Source organism: Micromys minutus, assembly GCF_963924665.1.
Source record: "Micromys minutus genome assembly, chromosome: 9".
Taxonomy (NCBI): Eukaryota; Metazoa; Chordata; class Mammalia; order Rodentia; family Muridae; genus Micromys; species Micromys minutus.
The window spans coordinates 51,854,621-51,865,558 of NC_137978.1; the positions used below are offsets into that span (position 1 = coordinate 51,854,621).

The 10,938-nt window shown below is 47.7% G+C and overlaps 1 long non-coding RNA gene across 1 annotated transcript; it reads right to left on the reverse strand.

Moving 5' to 3' along the window:
* Positions 1-934: 934 nt before the first annotated feature.
* Positions 935-6,495, reverse strand: LOC308424859. Its single transcript, XR_013975142.1, has 4 exons — positions 6,440-6,495; positions 5,055-5,157; positions 3,647-3,811; positions 935-1,852 (listed from the first exon to the last, which is right to left on the reverse strand). It is a non-coding gene; the product is annotated as an uncharacterized lncRNA (long non-coding RNA).
* Positions 6,496-10,938: the final 4,443 nt, after the last annotated feature.

A 10,938-nucleotide genomic window follows, 5' to 3' on the forward strand; every position in this document is an offset into this window, starting at 1 on the left:
GCTTATCTCCATGTGGGTTCCCAAAGTGCTTGGATACTCCATTGTTCCTCACCGGTGAGAATGGGTTCAGAGTCAGGCACCCCTCTGGGCAGACATTGGTCCACAACAATATGAAGAGGCCCACAGTGTTACCCTCTTTCTTGTGATGGTAAAACAAGACAAACAAAATGGAAAAACCCTCACTGAAGTTACACCTAGTCTTTGGGAAACTCTGGAGAGATGCTTGGGTGGTAAAGGACTTGCCAGCAAGAAGGTCTGAGTTCAGGTACCCAGCCATTGCATAATGGCACACACGTGTGGGCCCAGCATGAGAACACGGACACAGGAGGATGCCCGGGGCCTGTGGGCCACTCAGTTCAGTTGCATTTGGTGTGTCCCAAGCTCGACAAGGGACTCTGTTTCCAAAACAGTGGAGAGTAACTAAAAAAGACACTCATCACTGGCCTCTGGCCACTGCATGCACGCACACACGTGTACATGTGTCCTGCCACAAATACAAGCACACACATAACACATGAATAAGAATGCAGGCCGTTCTCTGTCAGGTTGAAGAGAGGATACGCAGAAACCCCTGGTTCCGGTTGCCCTGTGGCGGGTGAGGCAGAATTTAGCAGATTAGGCCAGTTCACCTTGTGCGATCAAGCTGTGGGTGTGTGAGGTGGAGGCAGGCTCTGGCATTCATTTTCCTCTCAGAGTAGCTCAGGGGGCCCAGGGAGGGTGTGAAGTTGAGCAGCAAGGATGAAGAAGTGTGTGTATTCTGGGGAATTGGGGGAATTAGCTCTGAGGTTGCTCTAAGGAGAAAATGATGTTTGGAATCGAGAGTTATTATACGTCTGAGCTCGAAGCTTTTTAAAGAACACTGTGTTTACTTACCACTTGTGTTTATGGATTTATTTATACCTGGCTCTGTTTCAAAATGATTCTGAAACGGGTAATTATTCAATCAGATCAGGGGCTCCTTGAAGTCAGGAAATGCCTTTGTTTTTCCGGTCTTCTGAAAGGCTAACTCCCACCTACGTCCCTGTCTCCCCCTCCTCAGCTGGAGTCTTGGTTGAAATATTCCATGTCTGTGTCTTTGTTCTTCATAGATGTGTGATCTCAGTCAGTACATATAACATACATGGATCATAGTACATATATCATACATGGATATCAGTTAGTACATATATCATACATGGATATCAGTCAGTACATATATTATACATGGATCTCAGTCAGTACATATATCATACATGGATATCAGTCAGTACATATATCATACATGGATCTCAGTCAGTACATATATTATACATAGATCTCAGTACATATATCATACATGGATCATAGTCAGTACATATATCATAATGGATCATAGTTAGTACATATATCATACATGGATCTAAGTATCATACATAGATCATAGTACACATATCACACATGGATCATAGTCAGTACATACATTAAACATACATGGATCATCTATAAATCTATCCATTCTATAAGTCATCCAATTCACCAATAAATGAAACAACCAGCCAATTGAATACACACTCAGCCCAGTGTCCATCCAAGCACCCACACACCATCCACCCATCCAACAAATCAGTGGTCTACTACTACCAAACAAAACATCCACCCAATGTAATTCCTCTTCAGCCTAGTGCCCATTCATGTCCACCCCCGTCCATCCATATATCCAGGTATTTACCCAACCAAGTATTCATTCAACTATGTATCTACCCAATCACTCAAAAATGAAACCTTATCTGTCTGTTTATTCACTGTTCAAAGCCACAGAAAGCTGCCTTAGGGCAGCAAATCAGACAGTAGCTACATTTCCCCAATGGTTCCTTTGTTTCAAGTGTTGTGCTTCCTGGGAAAAAAAATGAAATTAACCAATTGAGTAATGAATTTTAAGACCCCCGAAGACTCGGTGAAGTGAGGTCACTATCCCCATATTTCAGGTGAGGAAAGCAATGAGAAAAATGTTGGTGACTTGTCCAAGGTCATCTTTGGATTTTTATTTGCTTATTTATTTTGTTTATTGGTGTGTGCCCTCCCTCTTCCCAACTCTGCAGCTCCTGTGCTTGAGAACAGGCCACCGTACCAGGGAAGGCCTGGGAAAAAACACCAATGCCAAGAGCCCTGGGGTACTGGCAAACAGATCTTGGACTACTTTATGTGCAAGAGGAGCCAGTATAGTTCATCCTGGAGGCGACTTCCACTTCTTACAGCCAGGAGTAAGTCCCTCTCCTGTGTGCTGTGCCTCCCTCTGTCCTCTGCTCTGCGAAACGACATCTTGTCCATTGTCTGCTCTGCTTTCCTGAGTCTGGATGGCAGCAACTGCTTTTGGGGGGGGGAGGGGCAATTGTTCTTACCGTGTTCTGGTTCTAACCCCAGCTAAGTGCTGGGTAATCTCCAAGCTAAGTGGTGGGTAATGGCCAACTGTTGTTGTAAAGGGCACGTTTGGGTGGGTGTGTCATTGAGGTAGATGTCACCCGGTCTGACTAGGCAGAGGCTTTCTGTGGGCTAAGTGCAGCAGATGGGAGAAAGTCATTTTATTGTGGCTTGTTCAAAGGCTTCGCTGATTTTAGATACAAGCTCTTGACAGCTGAGCAGGGAGAAGACACCAAAAGTGAGAGAGGGTGTCTTGAGGGAGCCCAAGAACCAGTGTTCCAGTGGCTCCTGTGTCAACTCCATTCTAGATACTCTTGGTTTGTTTTTAGGGCAGTGATGGGTGGGCAACCCAATGGCCCTCTCCCTCAAGGTTGAAACAGATTCTGTCCCTTGCAGAGGGAGCATCCTGGCACCCACAACTCTTGTCTGGGGTCACCCCTTCTTCCATGTCTGCTGTCCCCCCCCACCCCCGCCTTGCCACGCCACACAGGCACTCAGTTTCCTCTTTTTCTTCTCAGGACAGGGTTTCCCTGTGCAACCCTGGCTATTCTGGAATTTGCTCAAAAAAAAAAAAAAAAAAAAAAAAAAAAAAAAAAAAACAAACAACAACAAAAAAAAACTTGAACTCAGAGATCCTCTTGCCTCTGTTTCCTGAGCCCAGTGATTAAAGATATGTGACCCCCTCCCCCGCTACAGTCAGTTTCTTAAACCTTCCTTGGCAGTCCCAGAGATCCTCTCTCTATGGTCTGGCTTGCCCTCTCCAATCTCTCCTTGTGTTCAGCACAGTCTTGTTATGCTACTGCAGTATGCCCTTCAAGGGCTCGCCCTTACTCTCAAGGTATGATTTACATAGCAAGTTCCATGCCAGCCAGGGCTACACAGTGAGACTCAAAACAACCACAACCAATCGAACAAAAAACCTGCCAGACCAAATCAAACCAGACAAACAAATGAAAGGATGCTGGGGCTAAAAAGATGACCTGCAGGGCTTGGAGAGGAGCACAGTTTGATTGTCGGTACCCACATGCAGCTGACAGTTAGCACTGCAGCAGCTCTAGTTCCAGAGGACCCAACACCCTCTTCTAGCCTCTGTTACCTCCAAGGACACATGTGGCACACATGCTCAAACACTAAGATGAAGGGCAACCATCTAATGTCAACCTCTGTCCTCTACAAATACACAGGTATGTATGTGCATACACATTTGCATGAGTGTACCACACCCCCCACACACAAACTGAGGCATACTTATAGGCACATACTTACGTACAGGCAAAACATGCAAACATAGGCTGGAGACATGGAGGTTAGAAGCACTGGCTGCTCTTCCAGATGTCCTGAGTTCAATTCCCAGCAACCACACAGTGGTCCGTAACCGTTTATAATGAGATCTGATGCCCTCTTCTGGCATGCAGGTATACACGCAGGCAGGATACTGTATATGTAATACATACATAAATCTTAAAAAAAATGCATATACATAAAATAAACCAAAAGAGTAAGCCTCAAAAAAAACCAAACCCAAAACAAACAACAAAAAACAAACAAACAAAGACCCCCAGTAGTAGAAACAGAGACCAACCCTGTGGCCAGTAGACTGAGGAGTTTGATTCTCAGGGAACTTCACCCAGGTAAAGCCACAGGCTTGTCAATGCTACCAGAGAATAGGACAGGGAAAATAAAGCAAAATTAATTGGTTTATTAAGTAGAGATAGGGGTAGCATGTGCTTTAGATTTAAGTGCAGGTGTTGGGGGGGGGCTGCTTGGGTGTCTCAGTGAAGGCCATGTATATGATCCATTGGCCTTTTCTAAGTTACTTTATTCAAAGGATGCCAATTTACAAGGTTTGAATCCTCAGAAAAGTTTAAAAATCAATTAAAAACATATAAACTGGGCTGGAGAGATGGCTCAGCAGTTAAGAGCACTGACTGTGCTTCCAGAGGTCCTGAGTTCAAATCCCAGCAACCACATGGTGGCTCACAACCATCTGTAGACAGGACCATCACACTAAATTCAACACTACTGCCTTCTTATATCCACCCGCACAGTAGGAAGTCTGTGTCTTGTTCTCTGTGCAGATGAGGTGAACCTTAGAGCAGAGTCCAATTTCAAATCAAGCTCAAGGTGTTATTTTGCTTTGTAACTTTGAGCAACTTAGAATATTTGGCCTTTGAGCCTCAGCTTACCTATCTGTAAAATGGAGACCATAGTACCATGGAGAGCTGGCTCCATGGGTAAAACCCTTTCTACCATGATGTATGTTTTTATTTCTCTTGAGTGAATTACCCAGGAGGAAAATGCTGTGTCAGCTGGTGTTTGCTGGACATTCAGCAAAATGTTTCTACCATTGTCCACGAGTGTCAGCCACATCGGAGGAACGTCCTTGCTCCAGGGCTGGGGTGTGTGACTCACTTGATCTAGTGTTAACCTAGTAAGCCTGAGACCAGGGGTTCAGTTCCCAGCACCACATAACCCAGCAATGGCGGCACACATCTGTAACCCCAGGATTGAGATGTGAAGACAGAAGGATAGGAAATTATATGCCATTCTTGGCTACGTGGTGTGCTCAAGGCCAGCTTGGGCTACATACAACAGTCTGAAAGGAAGGAAGAAAAGGGGAAGGAAGAAAATCCATGGGTTTTTCTGTCACTATTAACACTTGAACTCAGAACTCTTACCCCAAAAAAGCTAAGCTGTGGAAAGACCACGAATTCAAGAGTGGCGGGCACTGGAGGTGGCTTCGATAGGGCTGCGCAGCCCTCTGGGTTAGCTGGATTTAGCCTGTTAGCAGGAATTTGAGGAAAATTTCAGTTCCATGCTGCCACTTTTTACAAGAGAGCAAAACAGAGAGGGTGTCCCACCACCGGAGGGACCAATGTTCATCTTAGAGGGAAGGGCCGGTCCTGGCAGACCTGGGAGGGTCGGGTGAGCCCTGTGATTCTAGTCACGTCAGACTCAATTACTGAAACTCCTTAGGGGCTTCCATTCTTTCTTCTATAAAACGGCGGCAAACCCAAGTTGATCAAACCGGGGTGACTAATTGCGTAATCTTGACAAGTTCAAGAAATAGCCATTAAAATACCTACTATGTGCCAGGGCCTCCTGTTCTAGGCTAGGGACAACCCAGTAGGAAACACAAGCCATAGTCCTTGCTGATGGAGGCCATTGACAGCCAGCAGAGAGATCACAAGCAAAATCAGTGAGTGTTAACCTGTGGCCAGAGAGGCTTTGTACCTCTCAAAGGCTCCGTGCAGAGGTGGTGAATTTAAGGTGATGCTTGAATAGGGCATGATGGGAGGCAGGGCCCCTGGAACAGCACATGCAAAGGTTGAAGGTGCGGGAGGGGGTGGGGTAGAGGTGGTGGAGAGAGCAGCAGGGAGAAGCTGGGGTCTGGTAGGACCTTGAAGGGCTCCGGATTTTTGGTGAAGGGTGGCATTCTTTTTCTCTATGGGAAGCATTGATTGTCATGACTCTTCCCTCGATCTTTTCTTCCTTATCCCGGACTTTAACCTCTCAGCTCCGACCTCTTTGTGAAAACCCAGAGCCAGCAGGTGCAGAGCAGGGGTCTGCCAGGCCAGCGGAGCTGGGGTTCCTTCTCCAATCTCTCAGGCAAGGCCTGGCAAGCTGTGGGCACCAGCTGGCGGCTAGAGATGGGGTGGGTTCCCACTGGGGGTTGTCCAAGGCAGGGTGGGGGGAACCATCTGCTGCTCCCAGTTGTCCACTGGCCTATTGTCTGATCCTCACCCTCTGTGCTCTAGGGACTGATAGGAACAATGGGAGAACGCGATCCTTGGGCTCTTATTTCCAGGCCTGGTCCCTCACCTCTCTACCACACTAGGAAAAAGCCCTCCTGGGGTGGAGGTGGGGGTGGGTGGGCTGTCGGGGGTGGCTCTGTCAGGCAGGAGGAACCACAGGCATCCCGCCCTCCCATATTGCCGTCTCCTTGGCAACCGCAGCTGCCACTTTGTTGCAGTTTCCCCCCCCCCAGCTTCCTAGGTGGGGGGTTTTCTCTTCAGGTCCCCCCTGGAGAATGGGGTGTTCATGAGAAAGATCAAATTGTTACCTCAGGAGGGTCCCCGAGAGTCTTGCTGCACAGCTTGAAAACGCAGGCAGCCTGGGAGTCGAGGGAGGGTCAAGTCAAGCCTTGTAATGCTCAAGATGCTGACCAGAAGCAGGGACCAAAATAAACTCAGATGACATTTGCTACAGAGTATCAACCTCCCCACTGCTGCCCCTCCCCCAACGCCAGAGCTTTGTTAAACTTTCCAGATTTCACTTACCACACTTCCCGATCCAAGCTCACACATTGCAAGAGTGGGTGGGGGAGGGAGCCGGGGTCAACCACAGCCTTCTACTGTTTAGCACAGTGATTCTCAACTTTCCTAAGGCTGTGACCCTTTAATACAGTTCCTCATGTTGTGGTGAACCCCTCCCCCCCATAAAATCATGTCTTTGCTGCTCTGTAACTATAATTTTGCTACTGTTACAAATTATAGTGTAAACATCTGAAATACAGGATATCTGATATTTGACCCTTGTGGAAAGGGTCTCGACCCACAAGTTGAGCACCATGGGGTTAATGCATCTGGATGGCAGACCCAGGTCTAGGGGCCCAAAAGATGAGGAAGAGACTCTGCATGTTCTTCCACTGACCCATGCTTTTTTCAGAGTGCAGGACTCAGGTCTCCTAAGGGCAGGTCTGAGTGGCAGCTTGTCTGAGTCCTGGAGTTCGAGAAGCCAAAGAGTCAGATATTGATAATTATAGACAGTGTATGTGTGTCCGTGTACACATGTATGTGCTGGTGTGTGTGTGTGTGTATGCTAGAAGTCAGCCTCAGTCATTGATCCTCAGGTACCATGCACCATGGTCTTTGAGACAGTGTCTCCCACTGGCTTAGATCTCACCCAGATGGCTACCCAGGGAGTCCCAGAGATCCCCCTGCCTCAGCCCCCCCAGCACTGGGCTTCTAAGCACTACCACATGTGCTTTTACACACAAATCCTAGGGATCAGACCCAAGTCTCGTGCCTGCTCATTGAGCTTTTTAACAACTGAGCTGTCACCTTGGTTCGCATAGGCAGCGGATTCTTAAATTTCTTTTATTTTTTTTTTGAGATTATAATATATAATCATATCATTAGCCCCCCAACTTTCCTATCTCCAAACTCTTCCATATTCCTTCCTAGCCGTCTTTCAAATTTATGGCTTTTTAAAAATTGTTGTTATATATTATTTGTGTGTATATATTTATTTGTGAATATATGAATATACATATGTGTATATATATATATATATATATATATATATATATATATATATATACATACATATGTATTCCTAAACACATAAATACAACCTCTCAGTCTGCTAAGCCGCAGACAATGTGTGCTATGCTTTTCTCCGTACCAGGGATTGCCTGCACATGTAAAGAATATTTTATTTATTCAATGCAGCCCTGGGGATTGAACCCAGGCCTGGTGCATATCAGGCTAGTGGTGCTACGGCCAAGCTGAACCCACGGTCCACTCTGTGTACAGGAACTCAATCTTCATACCCCCAGGCGGCATTAACTTTGCCCTCACATCCACTTGATGGATTGGAAAGCCAAGGTGAGGAGAGATTAAGTCCATTACCCACAGTCCTCCAGTCAGCGGGCAGCAGAGCCAAGACCTTCACCAGGACAGCTTAGCTTTGGGTTTATTCTAACTTTTTCTGTTGCCTGGATCCCCGGGGGCTCCCAGAAGATGAACCCAGCCTATTCCTGCTCCAGGCCAGAGTCCTCTGGAGATACAAACAAAGAAGTCAGTGTGGGGCTGTGGAGGTGAGCTCAATGTGTAAAGCGCTTTCCAGTACAAACATGTGTTTGAGTCCACAGAAACCAGGTAAAACCCAGGCCAGGAGTGAGCCTCTCTATCTCCTTATAATCTTCGTGCCCCTGTGGTGAGACGGGAGGCAGTGATGGAGAACTGTAGGAAGCCTGCAGGCCAGCCATCCTGGCTAATGCAGTGGCAAACCATAAGGGCCTGTCTCCAACAAGATGATGGGTGAGACCCCTAATGCCAGAGGTTGTCCCAGATCACCAAGGAATTGATCTCCCTTTCTGTCGCTTAGGGTAGATATCAACACCGGCTTCATCACAGAGGTGATGGGGAGCATCAAATGAAGGACCTTGTGTGACACCTAGGATAAAGCCTACCTCTGAGAATGTGGATTATTATGGCCGGCGCCACTCCCCTCCCTGTGGTCCCAATGTGTGAAGGCACTTTGTACAGAAGACAACTGCACAAATACCAGGGCTTGATGTGACTCACACAGACTCGGAGTGTTCAGTCTGGGTGGGGGCTGAGATGAGAGGCATCTCCCTGGCATCCAGGGCCAAGTGCCAGCCCAGTGGGCTGCAGCAAGCTCACCCGCAGGCAGGAGGCAGACAGGCTGCTGGTCCCTCTGTTCTAGATGCAGAGGAAAAAGGCCAGGCTCACGTCTTTCCCTCTCGGCTCCTCCATTCCCACTGGCAGTGAAGTGGGGGGTTTCCCCCTAGCTCTGACTTCTGGAATGAGGAGCATGCGTGTTTCTGTGTATGTGGATACACATGTGTGTGAAGGTGGGTGTGCATGCACACGTGTGCACATGCTTATGGAAGCCTGAGGTTATTAGCATATGTTAGGGGTCATCTACCTTGCTTATATTTTTAAACCATGTTTTGGCTAAAGTTTTAAAAATAATTTTTGTGTGTGTATTTGGAGACATACAGCTTGTATTTGTTTCGAACTTTTTATTTAAATTTTTTTTTTTTTTTTAGGAATGTTTTAGTGTGCCTGCTTCTCTGTATATACGCCATGTTTATGTACTTCCTGAGGAGGTTAGAAGCGGGGATCATATCCTCTGGTACTGGATAGGCATTTGTAAGCCACAATGTGGGTGTTGGGAACTGGACGTGGGTCCTCTGCAAGTTCCTAATCACTGAGGCATCTCTCTACCTTTTTTTTTTTTTTTTTTTTTGTTTGTTTGTTTTTGCATTTTTACGTGGGGTTTCTCTGTGTAGCCCTGGCTGTCCTGGGACTCGCTCTGTAGACCAGGCTGGTCTTGAATGACAGAGATCCACCTGCCTCTGCCTCCCAAATGCTGGGATTAGAGGTGTGCGCCACCACCACTGGGCTCCATCTTGTTTTTTGAGGCAGGGTCTCTTCTTCAGACTTGAAGCTCACTGGCTTTTCTAGGATGGCTGGGCAGTGAGCCCCAGGGATCCTCTAGTCTCTGCCTCCCCAGGGTCAGGGTTACAAGAGTATGATTTCTCAGAGTTTTATCTGGGTTCCATATTAAACTCAGGTCCACATTCTGGTACAGCCAGTCCTTTATCCACAGAGACACCTCTCTGGACCCCTTTTCCTGAGTTTTGATAGCTCCAGTGATGAGGAATGAAAGGAGAGCAGACAGCAGACACATGCTGGGGTGCCAGTCGGGTGCCAGAAACCAACCTTACTTCTTCTCTGTCTCAGGGATTGCACTGTTTACCAAATGGTTGGTGGGTTCTCCCTATGGGAGGTGGAGGGTGTTTCTCAGTCCCCAGATCTGGCTGTCCTGATACCGCCTTGCTCTGGCTAAGGGAAGGCAGAGAGAGGAGGTGGTGGTGGTGTGTGGGGTCAAAGCCACAATGACAGCTTTCCAAGGTTTAGCTGTGTGGCTTCCCTCAAGTGGCTTAACAAGGAGGCCTCTGTCTCTCTAACTTAGGTCATCACAAAGGCTGCCTTCTGATTGTCATGTGGCTGCAGAGAATTGAACGTACACACAGAACACTTGGGACGTCGGGCTGTGGGTGACTCTTCTCTTAGTTTCTAGCTCAGAGAAATGAAAATCGGAACTGGGAATCTGCCTCTTCCAAGGGCATGGTCTTTCCAAGCTGCGGGTTTTCATCTGTACACCGGGTCTCCCACAGGCTTGTTTCTCACCGAGGACTCCTATGGACAGAGAGAGCTTCCGGTGGCACTGGCTTCTGGCCAGCCTGGGGTAGAGGAGGGGCTCTCAGTGATGTCTTTTCTTGCTCCTGCTTAGACTACCTACTGCTGTTGATAGAGCCTTTCAGAAAAGCTGGTCTCTTAGAGGCAAACTGTCTAGTTCAGTTCCTTCTTTGAAAAGATGGAGAAGCTGAGGCCCAAAGTGGGACTTGTTTAGGATCACAGAGGGTCAGTGGCCGGCCCCAGTGTCCCCCAGCCAGGTGCTTCCCTGGAATGGCAGGCTCAGGTTCTTCTTCAAGAGCATGCCTTGGGGGTTGATGGCTCAGTAGGGTGGAGTGAGTCAGTCCCTACACCCTGCCCCGTGTAGGCTGGATGGAAGGAGCAGGTATCTGGGGTTGGGGGGGGCTCTGATGGATCTTCTTCATGCATCTGTTCTCTGTGATTCTCTGTGTGTGTGTGTGTGTGTGTGTGCGCGTGTGTGTGTGCTCGTACACTCGTATGTGTAGAAGAGCCTTTGGGAGGTTGGCATCCCCCTTACCATCTGGCAGGGTCAGATTTTAGATGGTAAGTTATGGCTACAGGAGGTTGGAGAGAAGCCAGACCAAAATTA